This window comes from Raphanus sativus, unplaced genomic scaffold (assembly GCF_000801105.2).
Source record: "Raphanus sativus cultivar WK10039 unplaced genomic scaffold, ASM80110v3 Scaffold1949, whole genome shotgun sequence".
Taxonomy (NCBI): domain Eukaryota; kingdom Viridiplantae; phylum Streptophyta; class Magnoliopsida; order Brassicales; family Brassicaceae; genus Raphanus; species Raphanus sativus.
The window spans coordinates 1-18,282 of NW_026617258.1; the positions used below are offsets into that span (position 1 = coordinate 1).

Consider the following 18,282-nt stretch of genomic DNA (forward strand, 5'->3'; position numbering starts at 1 on the left):
TTGACCCCTTGTGAGGGCCGGACCCTTGTAAGGGTTGACCCATTGGAAGGATATCAATGTCTAGGACCTGGATCCTGTTAGTCAAACTGATTGAACCTCTGAAATAATTAGAAAAGCGTTAGATCTTGTAAAATCCATTATTAAAAATCTGAGTTTTAGTTTTGGAATGAAAGATCCTTGCTTAGAACCCTAGAGTTCTAGCTTGTTTGAACCCTGGGTTCTTGAGCCCTAGAACCCGGAAGTTCTTAAGGCCTTGAACCCTGAGGTCCCTTACCTAGGCCCGAAGGCTGTTTTATTGAACCCGAAGGTTTGCTCATTGAGCCCTGAGGTTTCTGAGTGTTGGGGTTAATCCTTAGATCTGGGAACCGTGACTAAACCCGATGGATACCTGAGGTTGATGCTTTTGAATCTTGAGGTTCTTGGCAAACCCGAAGGTTTGTATTTGGATTCAAAGATCCTTGAACCCTGAGGTTCTTATAGATCCGAAGATCAGTTAGACCCGAAGGCCCTGATCAACCCTTAGGTGATCTTGAATCCAGAGATTCCTTACAGACCCCGATGTGTATTGAACCATGAGGCTCTTAATTAGACCCTGAGGCCGTACTGAACCCGGAGGTTTTTATTTAGACCCTGAGCGCTGTACTGAACCCGGAGGTTCGTCACAGACACTGAGGCCGTATGCGTTATGGAGGTTTGTGATCGTATTATGCTCCCCTTGGGGGAACCACTACCGATCTGATATTGAGAAACCGCACTCTGCCACCTGGAGGTATAGGGCACTCTCATGAATCTCAATGCTGCACTCTACCTTTCTGCAGAAAAGGTCACGCTCAGACTTACTGTGGTCTGGCGTGGGCCTGCCCTGCGGAGAGACTTCACACCAGACACACTACTTTCCAAGTCTGGATAAGTATTAAATTTTGGTGCTAACGGTATTTTCCCACATATGCTCCCTGCATATCAGCCGTCACATCTGATTACAGTACTTTGCAGTGTACGTCATGTCCCTGCGTCTATTTAGCTCGTAGCGTCTTTAACACAGGGTTTAGTAGCACTAGTACGGTGGTCCCCACGTAACTTTTGGACTTATAGCCTTTACGCAGGGTCCGAGGTGCAGACAATGTAATAGGGTTGATCAGACCCTGTTCCTTATATGTCGTACACCCATGTGAGTAGTCTCACTAGTATATATAGGGTTTGCTGAGATCTAAGGTCCCTTAGGGCTGACCTAACTAGTATGCCCCTTTAAGTACATTGGAGTTCCTATAACCCCTTTAGCCGTAACTAATAATGTATTTTATAAGCTTAGTTCGGAGACGTTATCGCATACATAGGAGTAGGAAACCAGTGTACTTAAATATATCATAATAAGTAGTAGTATATAAAGCTTGATCCGGGGACCTTACTTTAGAAGTGATAGAATTTGAGGTGCAAGGCATTCCAGCAGTTGGGTTGGACCTTACCGTCGCTGTCTTCCAGCTTATAGGCTCCTGTCCCTTGCACTCTATTACCCTATAGGGACCCTCCCATCCAGGAGCAAGTTTTTCGGCTGATTTATCCCTTGTGTGATCACAGACCCGCCTTAGGACCCAATCCCGTTTCTGGAAGGTTCTGGATCTGACCTTCTTGTTATATCTCTTGGCTACTTTCAACTGGTAGGACGCATTTCTAAGGCGGGCCGCCTCCTTTTTCATCGTGTAGGTCTAGACTCAGGGACATTAGTTCGTTGTTCTCCTCTTGGGAGAGGTATTCAGAGACCGTGGTCCTTACGTGCACCTCCGTGGATATCACCGCCGCTCAGCACCATAGACAAGCGAGAAGGGAGTCTCCTAGGTAGCCGTCTTCGGGGTTGTCTGATAGGCCCGGAGTACTCCATGGAGCTCTTCTGCCCATCGTCCATGGGCGTCTTCTAGGCGCTTCTTGAGCCTATTCACCACTGTCTTATTAGTGGATTCGGCTTGACCGTTAGATAGGGGATGTCGTGGTGCTGAATAGGAAAGCTTGATGTTCCAATCCTTGCAGAACTTTTGGAAGTTGTAGCTCGTGAACTAGGGTCCGTTGTCCTGTGACGATCTCACGGGGAGTTCCAAAGCGTGTGATCACGTTGGTCCATAGGAATTTCCTGATCTGGTGATCCGTTATCTTGGCTAGTGCTTCATCTTCTACCCACTTCGTGAAGTAATCGGTCACGACTAGGAGGAAGATCTTTCGCCCCGGTGCCATAGGGAATTTTCCCACGATGTCCATGCCCCACTTTCGGAAGGGCCAAGGAGAACTTAGAGATTTGAGTTTCTCTGGTGGAAGATTGGAGACTTGCGCGTGCTTCTGACATTGGCTACAGAGTTTGGCTTGCTTGAGGGAGTCCCTCGCCATGGTTGGCCAGTAGTACCCAGCCCTTCTGGCTCTGAGCACCAAGCTCCAACCACTAGAATGGGAACAACACTCTCCCTCGTGAAGCTCTTCTAGTATCCTAGCGGCTTCTCTAGGAGTAAGACATCGTAGATAGGGTCCTGAAAAGGATCTTCGGTATAGTTTCCCCTCAGAAAAGCAGTACCTGGCAGCTTGGCACCTTATCTTCCGACTTTCGTCTCGATCTTCAGGAAAGGTGTCGTACCTCAGATAGCTAAAGCGAGGGCTAGCTTTTCAAGGTGACTATAGTGGGTCCCCGCGTCTAACAGCGATTTGCTCACGTAGTAGATAGGATGCTGTTTCCTTCCTTCTCTCTTACCATGACCGCACTGACTGCATGCTCTGATACTTCCAAATAGAGCAACATGACTTCTTCTTCCAAGGGTTTTGAGAGGAGAGGTGGAGTAGTGAGATAGTCCTTGAGATAGGATAGGGCTTGCTCACATTTATCGGTCCATTGGAAGTCCTTGGGATCCTTCAAGGTTCGAAGAAGGCATGCGACTTGTCGGACAGTCTGGAGATGAACCTACTCATGGCGGCCATCCTTCCTGTCAGTCTCTGAACCTCCTTGACATTACGAGGGGAAGGTATCACTTGGATTTCTCTTACCTGCTCTGGGTTTGCTTCGATGCCTCTGTGGGTGACTATATACCCCAGGAACTTCCCAGAGCTTACTCCGAATGAGCACTTCGAGGGTTCAGCTTCATGTTATACCTCCTGAGAGTTCTGAATGCTTGTTGAAGGTGTGAGATACGACACCTTGCCTGCAGACCTGGATGACTCCTATCATCAGATATCTGAGATACGACACCTTGCCTGCAGATCGAGATGAAAGTCGGAAGATAAGGAGGCAAGCCATTAGGTACTGCTTTTCTGATGGGAAACTATACCGAAAATCCTTTTCAGGGCCTTATCTTTGATGTGTTACCCCTAGGGAAGCCGCCAGGATACTAGAAGAAATCCACGAGGGAGAGTGCGGTTCTCATTCAAGTGGTCGAAGCTTGGTACTCAGAGCCAGAAGGGCTGGGTACTACTAGCGAACCATGGCGAGGGACTCCCTCAAACAAGCTAAACTCTATAAGCCAATGCCAGAAGCATGCGCCAGTCCTCCAGTCTTCCACCGGAGAACCTCAGATCTCTAAGCTCTCCTTGGCCCTTCCGAAAGTGGGGCATGGACATCGTAGGGAAATTTCTTATGGCACCAGGGCAAAAGATCTTCATCCTAGTCGTGACCGATTACTTCACAAAGTGGGTGGAGGTTGAAGCACTAGCCAAGATAACGGATCTCCAGATTACGAAATTCCTATGGACCCACGTGATCACACGCTTCGGAACCCCTCATGAGATCGTCACAGACAACGGACCCCAGTTTTCGAGCTACAACTTTCGAAAGTTCTGCAACGAGTGGAATATCAAACTCTCCTATTCAGCCACCACGACATCCCCTATCAAACGGTAAAGCGAATCCACTAACAAGACGGTGGGTGAATATGCTCAAGAAGCGCCTAGAAGACGCCCATGGGCGATGGGCAGAAGAGCTGCACGGAGTACTCTGGGCCTATCGGACCACTCCGAAGACGGCCACTCAGGAGACTCCCTTCTCACTTGTCTATGGTGCTGAAGCGGTAATACCCACGGAGGTGCACGTAAGAACCACGGTCTCTGAATTCCTCTCTCAGGAGAAGAACAACGAGCTAATGTCCCCGAGTTTAGACCTACTCGATGAAAAGAGAGAGGCGGCCCGCCTTAGAAACACATCCTACCAGTTGAAAGTAGCCAAGAGCTACAACAAGAAGGTCAGATCCAGAACCTTCCAGAAAGGGGACTGGGTCCTAAGGCGAGTTTGTGACCATACAAGGGACAAATCAGCCGGAAAACTCGCTCCTGGATGGGAGGGTCCCTATAAGGTAATAGAGGTGCAAGGGGCAGGAGCCTATAAGCTGGAAGACAGCGACGGTAAGGTCCAACCCAACTGTTGAAACGCCTTGCACCTCAAATTCTATTACTTCTAAAGTCAGGTCCCCGGATCAAACTTTATATACTACTACTATTATTATGATATATTTAAGTACACTGGTTTCCTACTCCTATGTATGCGATAATGTCTCCGGACTAAGCTTATAAAATACATTATTAGTTACGGCTAAAGGGTTGTAGGAACTCCAATGTACTTAAAGGGGCATACTAGCTAGGTCAGGCCCTAAGGGACCTTAGATCTTAGTAGTGAGACTACTCACATGGTGTACAACATATAAGGAACATGTCTGATCAACCTTATTACATTGTCTGCACCTCGGGCCCTGCGTAAAGGCTATAACACCAAAAGTTACGTGTGGACCACCGTACTAGTGCTACCCAAATCCTGCATTAAAGACGCTACGAGTTAAATACATGCGAGGGGCATGACGTACACTGCAAAGTACTGTAATCAGATGCTGATGACTGATATTCAGGGAGCAAATGTGCGAAAAAAACCGGTTAGCACCAAAATTTAATACTTATCCAGACGTGGAAAGTAGTGTGCTGGTGTGAAGTCGCTCAGCGGGGCAGGCCCATGCTAGACCACAGTAAGTCTGAGCGTGACCTTTTCTGCAGAAAGGTAGAGTGCAGCATTGATATTCATGAGAGTGGCCTATACCTCCGGGTGGCAGAGTGCGGTTTCTCAATAACAGATCGGTAGTGGTTCCCCATGGGGAGCAGAATACAATCACAAACCTCCCATAACGCATACGGCCTCGGTGTCTATGACGAACCTCCGGGTTCAGTACGGCCTTAGGGTCTATATAACAACCTCCGGGTTCAGTACGGCCTCAGGGTCTATAAAAGAACCTCAGGATTCAATACAGCCTCCGGGTCTGTAAGGAATCTCTGGATTCAAGATCACCTAAGGGTTGATCAAGGATCTTCGGGTCTAACTGATCTTTGGATCTAATAAGAACCTCAGGGTTCAAGGATCTTTGAATCTAAATACCAACCTTCAGGTTTGCCAAGGACCTCAGGGTTCAATGACATCAACCTCCAGGTTCGAGGTATCCATCGGGTTTAATCACGGTCCTAGGATCTAAAGATTAAACCCCAACACTCAGAAACCTCAGGGTTCAATAAGCAGACCTTCGTGTTTAATAAAACGGCCTTCGGGCCTAGGTAAGGAACCTCAGGGTTCAAGTCCTTAAGAACTTCCGGGTTCTATGGCTCAAGAACCCAAGGTTCAAACCAAGCTAGAACTCTAGGGTTCTAAACAAGGATCTTTCATTCCAAAACTAAAACTCAGGTTTTTAATAATGGATTACAAGGTCTAACTCTTCTCTAATTATTTCAGGGCTCAATCAGCTTACTAACAGGATCCAGGTCCTAGACACTGATATCCTTCCAAGGGGTCAACCCTTACAAGGGTCCGACCCTTACAAGGTTTCAGCTCTTCCAAGGGTCCGTCCCTTCCCACGAATCTAAGCGTCTACCTAGACGTCCTTGCATTCTGGAGATACTGAATTGATTCGACGAGGTCTAAGCCCCTAGGCTATCAATATGGCAATAGGACTCAGGCCCTGATTCCTCTGAAACCCGGAGTAGTGCGATACCAAGGGCATTACTATCATCAGACCCTAAGATCTGTTGGGCCCGAATATGGCCCGATAGCTAACGGCGAACAAGAAATGATAACGGGCCGCGATAGGCCCATCATAAATTCAATCCTTAAAGGCAGCTAAGCTAGAGCTGGAGGCTGTAAGCTAAAGGTGTTCACTAGAGAGGTCACGGAAAGGAGGCAGCTCGTGGACGTATAAGTAGGCACAGGACCCGGTCAAAGGGGAGCTGTTACAAATCCGTCATATCGCGGAAGAGATCTCGGGAACCAGTTGGTGACGATCAATGGAGCCTGAGGCTATTTAAAGAGGAAGTCAATCAAGAGAAAGGGATTCATTCAATCATTATGCATTCCTACGATCATACACTCAATCTCTAAAATATTTACCATCTTTGTAATCATTTTGATATACATTCTTTGTAACCCATTCTTTACCAAAATCATCAATAAAATCATCATTTATTCTACAAGTTCTTACGGGATTCAGCCACGTTATCTTTCCTTTTAACCTCAACCTGATCTAAAAACCATGTAGTGAATTTAGTCCCTCACAATTGGCGCCGTCTGTGGGGAAGAAACAATCGAATCCCTTACTCTAACTTGAGGATGAATCCTACCGATCAGACAACGAAACCGTCTGACCCTAACCTCCCGATTCAGAGCGATGGCTCACCGAACGATGGAGGCTCTAGTCTCGTATCTCCGGAGTCTCGACGTGGCGATCACCGATCTGGGCAACAGCCTTCGGCTAGCGCTCGAACGAGTCAGACTGCCGCTAGAGTGACTAACCCAAGATCCTCGGGTGGAACCAACTCCGGGCTTCCAGTCACCGAGAATCCTCAGCAGCAAACCGCTCCGAATCAAACGGAGGCTCAGCTTTCTGAGATTCGTCAGATGATGATGCAGTTAGTAGACAAAGCTCAAGAGAATGAGCGTACAATGCATTAGCTAGCTGTTCAGCAGCAACAATTCGAAGAGATAACTAGATCTCTAAACGCAACAACTCAACCACCGCAATGTCAAGGTCCGGGGGTCACTTTCCGAGATCGATTGACCGATCCCTCGTTCCCCGGAGGACGTTTAGATTTTTTCTCCTGATAGCACTGTTCCGGAAGGACGGGGATCTGCTTTCCAGACACCTCATGCTGGTACAGCTCCGTGTTTAACCCACCCATCACTAGTGCTATGGGAAGTAACGTAGCGACAACCAGCTCCACGCCCAGTCAGATCGCTGACCGGAGCACTCGCTTGCCGCCTCCGCCACCTATTTTTAGGTCCAGAGCAGGAGTATTCCCTCCCATCCGGGGGCAGAACATCAGCTTCTGTTTATCAAACCAGAAGCTGAACCCCGAATATGGACATATATCAAAGGGCAGACACCGATAACCCCAAGAGCTGGTGAGCGACTTAGCCCACTAACTGCATGGGAAGATGAACCAACACGATTCCGTCAGGAACCTACCCGTCAGATACCTAATAACGACCCAAATGTCCTTCCTCTAGAGGGACCTTGACGCTATTCGCAGATATGTGGAGCAACTCACGCAACCCCCAAAAGTTGAATGCTCAAGTTCATAAGGCAACAAGTTCAGCTCCCGAAATCGAGAGCTTGATTGAAGAGACCCGTGGGACTCCATTCACTGACAGAATTGCCAGCTCTTACATAAGAGATACCCGAAAATTAGAATCCCCGAAGACGATGAGACCTCCGAGCCGAAGGCCTACTTGAGAGCTTTCCGGTTAGCTATCGTAAAAGCCCATGTTACGAATGAAGAATGTGAAGCAGGGTACTGCAGGACATTCGCCGAAAACTTGGTTGGAACAGCCCTCGAGTGGTTCTCTGGTCTTGAACCAGCCTCGATAGACCCTTCGATCAGTTAACTAATGCCTTCATGAGCAGTACTCCGACCCATATCCTGAAGCAAGCCTCAGAGGCTGATCTTTGGAAGGTCAGACAAGGAATGGGAGACTCGTTACGAGTCTACATCGAGAAATTCAGGGCTAGCAAGGGTTCCGAAGACCCTAAAACAAGTCAAGGTTTAAAAGCCTCCTCAGGCTAAAGATCTGATACATAAACGACCAAATCATGATGGACCCTGAGGATCAAGAAAAACTGCATTCATAACCGAACGAGGAACCTATTGTTACAAGGTTATGCCATTCGGTTAAAGAATGCAGGAGCTACCTATCAGAGGCTAGTAAATAAGATGTTTGCTGGGCAACTCGGAAAAACCATGGAGGTCTATATTGACGATATGCTAGTCAAATCCTTAGCTGGAGAAGACCATATCTCCCACTTAAGGGAATGCTTTGATATCCTCAACAAGTACGATATGAAGCTCAATCCACTAAATGTACTTTCGGGGTACCTTCAGGCGAGTTCCTCGGCTACCTCGTAACCGAAAGAGGCATTGAAGCCAACCCGCAGCAGATAGCAACCTTCCTGGAAATGCCGTCACCTAAGACAACCAGAGAGGTACATAGATTGACTGGACGAATCGCAGCATTAAATCGATTCATATCCACGTCCACCGATAAGTGCCTCTCATTTCACAAACTTCTAAAAAATAATAAGAAGTTCTTATGGGACGAGAAATGTGAGGAATCCCTTCAAGCAATTGAAAGCTTACCTCTCCGAACCTCCGATCCTGTCCAAACCTATAGTAGGAGAGCCACTGTATCTGTACCTCGCCGTATCAACTGCTGCAGTTAGCGGCGTGCTGGTACGAGAGGAACAAAACGAACAAAGACCCGTCTATTACACTAGCAAGAGTCTGATAGACGCCGAAACAAGGTACCCTACCATGGAAAAATTAGCGCTATCGGTCGTAACAGCTGGCAGGAAATTACGACCTTACTCCAATCGCACTCGATCATCGTAATGACTTTGCAACCATTACGAATGATATTGCACAGCCCCAACCAGTCAGGGCGATTGGCTAAATGGGCCTTAGAGCTCAGTGAATACGACATCGAGTACAGACCTCGAGCAGCAGCAAAGGCTCAGGTCCTTGCCGATTTTATCATCGAGCTAGCATCCGAGCAATTAGACTCAGAAATGGAAGCTCCAAAGTGGAGCCTGTATGTCGACGGAGCCTCATCAAAAAAGGCTTCGGTGTTGGGCTAAGGCTGACTTCTTCAGCTGGAGAAAACATCGAGCAGTCCTATAGGCTCGGATTCAGCGCCTCAAACAACGAGGCTGAATATGAAGCACTAATCGCAGGGTTGAAACTCGCTCTAAGCCTCGGAATTCGGGAGCTAAACGCTTATAGTGATTCGCAGCTAGTAGCTAGCCAGTTTCACGGAGAATATGAAACGAGGGACGAAAGAATGGGGGCATATCTCGAAGTCGTCCAGAACCTCACTAGGCAGTTCGACAAGTTCGAGCTAACAAGGATCCCACGAGGAGAGAACTCCTCAGCAGATGCGCTGGCTGCTTTAGCCTCCACATCAGACCCCCTCATAAAACGGATCATACCTGTGGAAGGAATCGAAAAGCCAAGTATCGACATAGCTACTAAGCTGAGATAGACAGCAAGCCAAAAGAGCAAACCGAAGGTAACTACCCTGAACGGTAGCTACCCAATTCTCACAACTTTCTGGTTCTCAAAAGCCAAAATACGTAGAACAACGACAAAAATAAAGGTATTCCCCGAAATTCAAAACTCCCAGGAGCTAAATCCTACGACAAAAATAAAGGTGTTGAGTGAGGTCTTTTTAGAAAGCTTTGCATGCGCATAATGTTGAGAGCATTGGGAACGACAATGCCTAGTCTCCATTCTAGCTAGATTAGACACTCTTTTGTCTAGCATTTAGGATAGGGTGGTGAGTGTTGTGAAGCTTATTTGGGAGTATTATTTGGTTAAGAAAGAAAAGTTTAGACTTTTAGAACTCTAAAGTTAAATCTAAGTCTCAAGGGATAGTTAGATAAGATCTTTGACTCTTGTATTAAATTTTTGGCCCCAAATAAAAAAAAGAAAGCAAATAAAAAAAAAAAGAAAGAAATGAATGAAAAAGGGCTAGCAAAGTTTAGGAAAGGCTAAGAAGTGTTCAAAAGTATAAAAATCCTTGATTGACTTCATAAAAGAAAAGAGTTCTATAATAGAGTGTTTTAAGTTCTTTGAGAAATCTTTGGTGAGTGATGAGAGTTGGGTTTTGGCACTTAAAGTTTAAATTTGAGTTTATATGTATGTGGGAAAGGGTAGGATAATGGAGATTGAGCATTGTATGCATGAATTGATTCCCTTTCTTAGATATATTATGTGCATTACCAAAGCTACTTTGTTTTGAGAGTAAATCACCTTTAAAGATTGTTTTGAACTTCCTATTTCATCATGAACATAAGCATTTTCTCACCAAACCAAATGACTTGGACCTTTTGATCATATGCAAGATTTTCTATTGAGTTTGCTTAATGACTGTTATAGATTTGTTGGATTTGGGTTTGTGGAATCATGATGATGGTGTAGAGATCAAAAGAGTTGAATATGCCTAGAGAAGTTAGAGAAGAATGGAAGTTTTGCTCTAGCTAGTTGTTATGATTATGCAAGGTTGTTAGGATGAGAGCTAAGAAGAGCAAATTCTTGGTTATGAAATCCCTGTTTTCAAACCTCTCCTCCTTGGTTCTTGAAAGTTTACTTGAGGACAAGTAAAGGACTAGTGTGGGGGAGTTGATATCTTGCATATTTACATGTTTTTAGCCTTCATATCTTGTGCATTTTGATCATATAGCTTAGAGCTTAGTGTCGTTAGGATCCATATTGCATACATATGTCCTTTCAGGTGTTGGAGCATACTATGAGATGATATGAAGTGTTTGAGAGCTTAAAAATCCAAAGGAGATGAAGAATGATGTTCACCTAAGCAAGTACTCTTAGACACGACTGGACCGGATTGCCTCGACCGGATGATGAACCCGGGCGTGGAGATCAGGACCGGGAAGCTTGGACCGTGAACCAGAACCCGGGCGTGCAGGTTCAGACCGGAATGGCTGGACCGGGAGAGTAACCCGGGCGTGCAGGCTCAGACCGGAGTGCATGACCGGAATGCGCAACCCGGGCGTGAGGCAGCTTTGGGTGAGAGAGTGGTCAAGGCTGGTTTTCTCAAACCGGTCTGGTTCGACCCAATTCGACCTTGGGTCATTTTAAGCACTATTTTGAGGTTTTAATTAGCCTTATCCAAGGGGCACTCTAGTCTTTTTATCCTATGTATCTTTCTTCCCTAAACCTATAAGTATAAATACTTTGTAATCTTAATTTTGGAGAGATTATCTATTTTCTCTCTAAGAAACACAAAACCTTTTGGTGAAAGTTCTTACGTTGAATCAAATCATCATCTTTCTTGTGTTCTTGAGTGTTTAAATTTCTTATTCATCTTTCTTAAACATGATTAAGCTTGGAAACCTCATGGGTTCAAGAGTAATCATGGTGATTAGTGAGTAGATCCACTTTTGGATTCATGGGTTAGGGAGATTAAGGGTGATAGGCTTGATCTAAGGTGTTTAGGTGTAGATCCTTCTTATTCCTTGCTAGTAAAGTGTTTTAAATGCTTCTTTAGAGCTGGTCTCTCTAATTGAGTTCTAGACATTTCCCACCCACAAGGTGTTCGATGAAATGTCTGAACCAACTCTCCTAAGCTTTTAACATACTCTACCAAAGAGATTTGTTGTTAGAGGTGTTAAGATGGCTATTAGACTTGTCATTAATGATTGCTTCCTAAACATTCAACCAAAGAGATTTGATGCTTGAGTTTTGGAAGTGAATGAGCATTCATCTAGAGATAGAGTTTGATTACTCTTGTGTCTAGGTCTAAGGTAGATAGATTGATTGAAATCTGACACCCTTAGATTAAGTTTTGATCCACCCAAGGTCTAAATCCCTTATCCCATGAGTTTCTTCTTCTCATAATCAAAGAAAGTTTCTATCTTTATTGCTTTTTAGTATTGTTCTTAGCATAAAAACCATTCACTCAATCATTAGACTTAGATTTAAGTATAGACTTGTATTCTCTTTGCTTTAAAGTGAACTAGGAATGGATTGACATCTGAAGTACTACTTTGATTTGCAATAATTAGACCCTTGAAAAGTCCTCTTATCAAATTGGCGCCGTTGCCAAATCCTAGTTTGATTTTGGACATTGAGATTTGGTCACTGCTTGAGACTAAGTCATTTTTTTTGATTGCTGTTTGTGATATTGATTCTCTCCCTGCAAAGCTTGGTGGCAAGGAGAGAACCAACTCTCCTAAGCTTTTAACATACTCTACAAAAAGAGATTTGTTGTTAGAGGTGTTAAGATGGCTATTAGACTTGTCATTAATGATTGCTTCCTAAACATTCAACCAAAGAGATTTGATGCTTGAGTTTTGGAAGTGAATGAGCATTCATCTAGAGATAAAGTTTGTTTACTCTGTGTCTAGGTCTAAGGTAAATAGATTGATTGAAAATCTGACACCTTTAGATTAAGTTTTGATCACCCAAGGTCTAAAATCCCTTATCCCATGAGTTCTTCTTCTCATAATCAAAGAAAATTTCTATCTTTATTGCTTTAGTATTGTTCTTAGCATAAAAACCATTCACTCAATCATTAGACTTAGATTAAGTATAGACTTGTATTTCTCATTGCTTTAAAGTGAACTAGGAATGGATTGACATCTGAAGTACTACTTGATTTGCATAAATGAACCCTTGAAAAGTCCTCTTATCAAATTGGCGCCGTTGCCAATCCTAGTTTGATTTTGACATTGAGATTTGGTCACTTGCTTGAGACTAAGTCATTTTTTATATGTTGTTTGTGATATTGATTCTCTCCCTCCAAAGCTTGGTGCATTTCAGGTGTATGAACTTGAGGAGCAGAGGTTCATGAAACCTTGTTCCAAGAGTTGAAGACATAGCTGCACTTGAGAGAGAGTTAGTAAGAAAAGAGAAGAGAAGAAGAGCAACAGGTTCACTTGCAGAGATTGGGGTTTGATATGGAGAACCTACCTCAACAAGAAGCTGCTCAAGCTGGTAGGGTCAAGGAGCTGCCAACCTTAGACCTCAGCGCCAGCCACAACACCCCCACTCCAAGCTAGAGCCATCGGGCCTATGATCAACCTCACATCAATGGTCATAGGTTGGGATCAGAGCACCTGCTGTGGAGAACAACAACTTTGAGATCAAGTCAGGACTGCTCAACACCATTGAGAACAACAAGTATCATGGTCTTGCTACTGAAGATCCTTTTGACCACTTGGACAAGTTTGATAGCTACTGTGGTTTGTCCAAGACCAATGGAGTGTCAGAAAGATGCTTTGAAGCTCAGGCTCTTCCCTTTCTCTCTGGGAGACAGGCAAGACAGTGAGAGAAGTCTATCCCAAGCGACTCTATCACTACTTGGGATGAGTGCAGGAAGCCTTCTAGACAAGTTCTTCTCCATCTCCAGGACAGCTAAGATCAGGAATGAGATCTCTGGGTTTCAGCAGAGGAACTTAGAAAGTTTCAGTGAAGCATGGGAGAGGTTCAAAGGCTACCAAGCTCATTGCCCACACCATGGCTTCTCCAAAGAGAGCTTGTTGAGTACCTTCTACAGGGGAGCTATACCACAGTGCAGAAACAGGCTTGATACTGCTAGCAATGGTTTCTTCTTGGGCAGGACTGAGGAGGAAGAAGAAGAGCTGGTGGAGAACATGGCTAAGAGTGACTCAGTTATAGTGAGGAGCATGATAGAGCCAACAGAGGTGATGATCAGCAGACTAAGAGAGAGCTCAAGTCTTTGCAAGACAAGTTGGACTTGATTCCTTCCACCCAAGCTATGCAAGAGCAAATGAACTTTGTGGTGGTCCTAGTCAAAAAGCACCTCCAAAGGTGAATGAAGTAGATGGTTTGGAAGGCAAGAGGAGTTGTGCTTCATCAACAGCAATGGTGGAACTACTGTTGGGGTCAAAAACGGTTATCTCGAAATCAACGGCTAAGTCTATTTGTCATACGAAAGTAAAGGAAGAAACGGGAAGCGATCTAAGTTTGGATAGGCCGGACGACAAGGAATCCGCCTTGAAACTTCAAAGAGCCCGTTCTCCCAAACCGTGAGGACCCAGAAAACGATCAACATATCAAATCGAAGCCCTCGTCAAGACGCACGTGCTGTCCGTAGCCGCCGGGCGGCTAGCCCCCGTGCTGGCCGTGGCCGGCGGCGGCTAGCGCCCGTGCTGGGCGTGGCGCCGGGCGGCTAGCCCCGTGCTGGCCGTGGCCGCCGGCGGCTAGCGCCCGTGCTGCCCCGCCAGGCGGCTAGCCCCGGCTGGCCATGGCCGCCGGCGGCTAGCGCCCGTGCTGGCCGTCGCCGCCGGGCGGCTAGCCCCTAGCTGGCCGTGGCCCGCCGGCGGCTAGCGCCCGTGCTGGCCGTGGCCGCCGGCAGCTAGCGCCCGTGCTGGCCGTGGTCGCCGGGCGGCTAGCCCCGTGCTGGCTCGGGTCTTCGGATAATAATCTTCGTACACGAATCACAGTCCCCGGCCATCGAAGTCTGTATTTCGAGTCTTTCCCAAGTCCTCGCAGGACGAATCATTGAGATCCGCGTACGAAACTCCGGTTCTTACTCCAATCTAGACCGTCGGAAAACTTCGGAAACTCGTAAGATACGACAGGAAGGAAGATCTTAAATTCTTCGTACGAAACAGCGATGGTTATCTTAAGACACCACTCGTCTCAACTCTACGAACGAATGAAAGAACTCCGAAGAAATCGTAGAAAACCACGGAAGTCCTGGAAACGGCCCGAAAGGGACCAAACACGATAGGACAGTCCGTTTACGATTATCTGAGATAGATACGACGATTTACATTTATCTTTGCATAGCAAGATAAATGCTAAATTTCCGGAAGGATAAATGTCAAGTTTCCCGAAGATAAATCAAGTTTCCCGATGAAAGCCGACGAAAATGGAAAGAAGCCCGCCTTGCGGCCCAGAAGGAGAATAGACCGTCATAAGAAGGAGTATATAGGAGCTTTGGGAGAGGAAGAAAGGCAGAGCAAAAAATCTCAGAGAGAGAGCAAATCTGAAACTTAGGGACTTAGAGAATTCCTGCTAGCTTAAGACTTAGGAGTTAGACTAGCGGAGCAAAGCTTAGAACGTTTGTCTCCTTATTTCCGTCGTTTTTGCTTCAGCATTTCTCTACTTCCCTTTTTCGGAAGAATATTGTACCATCTATTCAATAAACGCCTTAGTGCAATTTTTTCGCTACGTTGCTTTTCTATCAATTTCGTTTGGTATCGCAGAGAATCCGAGCCTTCAGGGAAAACTAGGTTTACTTAGTTTTCCTTCGATTAACTTAACTAAAATCGACAGTGCGAATTTCGGTTCCACAGTTTGGCGCTAGAAGGAGGGGGTCGGATTCTCTTACTCAAAACCTACGATTGATAACAACAGCATGGCCACATCACCTGTCCGCAACATCGTGTCATTCGGGGATAGAGCACGGCTGGTCAAGCCAAACCTCACGACGAACTCCTCGTTATCAGACTAACGATCCAGGACATCGACGTAGCGAGAATATTGGTAAACACCGGATGCTCGACAAATATTATATATAAAAACACCCTCGAGAGGATGGGAAGCGACCTAAACGCTATCACGGACGATCCCAATCCGATAATCGGACTCTCAGGAAACATCACGATGACCTCAGCTCGGTCGATCTCTCGGTCAGAGCCGGGAGCGTCACGAGACGGTGGATTTTTGGTAGTCGACGGTCCAGCAGCATATAACGCGATCGTCGGGACTCCGTGGTTAAATTCCATGCGAGCGATCTCCTCGACTTTCCATCTGTGCCTCAAATTTCCAACCCTCTCTGGAGTGGAAACAATACAAGGAGATCGTAAAGCGCCGCAAGTCTGCTTGCCACTGGGTTAAACAGAAAAACTCGAGCCCGAAATTAAACCAAAAAAGCAAGCAACCCACGAACCAGCATCGCAGGACCTCCCAGAAATCTTCTGGCAATCGCAAAGAGCTGAGGTCCTAGAAGGGAAACGCTGAGCCCACTTGCGAACCGGTAATTTGGTCTGCCTCGACGAGACTAACCCAGAGCGGTGCGTGGATTGGAGCAATCTCCGCGTCCGTGAAAGCAGAACTCATCGCGTGTCTCAAGAAGAACCTTAACACGTTCGCTTGGGCCGCGGAAGATATGCCGGGAATCGACATTAACATAACATGTCACGAACTCAACATCGATCCAACTCATAAACCCGTAAAACAAAAGAGGCGAAAGCTAGGCCCCGAACGGGCGACTGCGGTTAATGAGGAAGTCGAAAGACTCCTCAAAGTTGGGTCAATAACAGAAGTAAGATATCCCGACTGGCTCGCCAATCCCGTCGTCGTCAAGAAGAAGAACGGGAAATGGCGAGTGTGCATCGACTTTACCGATCTCAACAAAGCGTACCCGAAGGATTGTTTCCGCTTCCGCACATCGACCGTCTGGTCGAGGCAACCGCAGGAAACAAACTCCTATCATTCATAGGACGCGTTCTCCGGTTACAATTAAATCATGATGATCCCGAAGACCGCGAGAAAACAGCATTCATTACCGACCGAGGAACCTATTGCTACAAAGTAATGCCTTTCGGTCTTAAGAACGCCGGCGCCACGTATCAGCGACTCGTCAATCGGATGTTTGCCGAGCACTCGGAAAAACCATGGAGGTGTATATCGACGATGTTTGGTAAAATCTCTGACGAACGCGACCACGTAGTCCCCTGGAGGAATGCTTTTGAGAGATTGAACCAGCACAACATGAAACTCAATCCAGCAAAATGCAGATTCGCCGTGGCGTCGGGAGATTTCTCGTTACCTCTCGTAACATTCCGCGGAATAGAGGCCAATCCGAAACAAATCAACGCACTGATAGAAATACCTCCCGAGAACCAAGCGGAAGTCCAGAGGCTGACCGGACGAGTCGCGGCTTTAAACCGATTCATCTCGCGCTCCACGGATAAGTGTTCCCTTCTACGAAACCTTAAAGGGAACAAAAAGTTCAAGTGGTCAGAGGAATTGCGAGAAAGCTTTCCAACAGCTGAAGCAATATCTGGCCACCCCTCCTATCCTCGCAAAACCCGTAGTCGGAGAGCCTTGTTCCTCTACATCGCAGGTATCTGCATCAGCAGTAAGTGGCGTCCTGATTCAAGAAGAATTCGGAGAACAGAAACCGGTCTTCTACATTAGTAAAACATTACTAGATGCCGAAACTCGTATCCGCTAATGGAAAAATTTGCACTCGCTGTCAAATAACTTCGGCAAAGAAAACTTAGGCATATTTCCAATCTCATACCATCGTGGTGTTACCACTTTTCCGTTACGGACGATTCTACACAGTCCAAGCCAGTCTGGTAGACTCGCGAAGTGGGCGATTGAAACTAAGCGAGTACGATATCGAATATCGTCCAAAAACCTGCACGAAATTCGCAGGTACTCGGACTTCTTGGTAGAATTACCCACGACGGACTTGACTAACGAGAGTTCTGGGTCAACATGGGATCTCCATGTCGATGAATCTCGACCAAAGCAAGGATCTGGAATCGGGATCCGACTCACTTCGCCGACAGGAGAAATCCTCGAGCAATCATTTCCGCTTGGATTTCATGCATCGAACAACGAAGCAGAAATATGAGGCGCTAATTGCGGGCCTACGACTGGCCCAGGGGCTGAAGATTCGAAACATTCACGCTTACTGCGACTCTCAGTTAGTCCGCAAACCAGTTCAGCGGAGAATACAAAGCAAGGGATGAAAGGATGAACGCATATCTGAAGGTCGTCCAAGACTTGGCCCACGATTTTCAGCAATTTGCGCTAACCAGGATTCCACGCGTCGGAAAACGTCCAAGCTGACGCTTTAGCCGCTCTCGCCTCAAAGCTCGATCCAGGGCTAAGAGAATAATTCCCGTCGAATTCATAGAGCATCCAAGCATCGGACCGCCGGTATCGCCAACCTGATCAGAACACAGATCGAAGGCGCGGAGAAAACGAAGATCAACCGGAAGACGACGCAGACCAAATAGACTATGGCTGCGACACTCCCTGGTTAAACCTATCAAGGCCTACATCGTAGATGGTACCTAACCACGCGGAGAAATGGGCACCCGCGGAAAATAAAAATCCAGGCAGGCAGCACGATAAGTAACCGTGGAAGGCGAAATCTACAAATGGCGTTTCTCCGGACCTCTTCATGACTTGCGCGGAAGGAGAAAAGGCGAGAAAAATCATGGAAGAGTTTCATTTCCGGATCGTGCGGAAACCACTCCGGCGGAAGGTCTCTCGCAACAAAAAATAAAA

General features: G+C 46.4%; 1 non-coding gene across 1 annotated transcript; it reads right to left on the minus strand.

Moving 5' to 3' along the window:
- Nucleotides 1–13,418: 13,418 nt before the first annotated feature.
- On the minus strand, nt 13,419–13,525 carry LOC130505021 (small nucleolar RNA R71). Its single transcript, XR_008941530.1, has one exon. It is a non-coding gene; the product is annotated as a small nucleolar RNA R71 (small nucleolar RNA).
- Between the last annotated feature and the right edge of the window lie 4,757 nt (nt 13,526–18,282).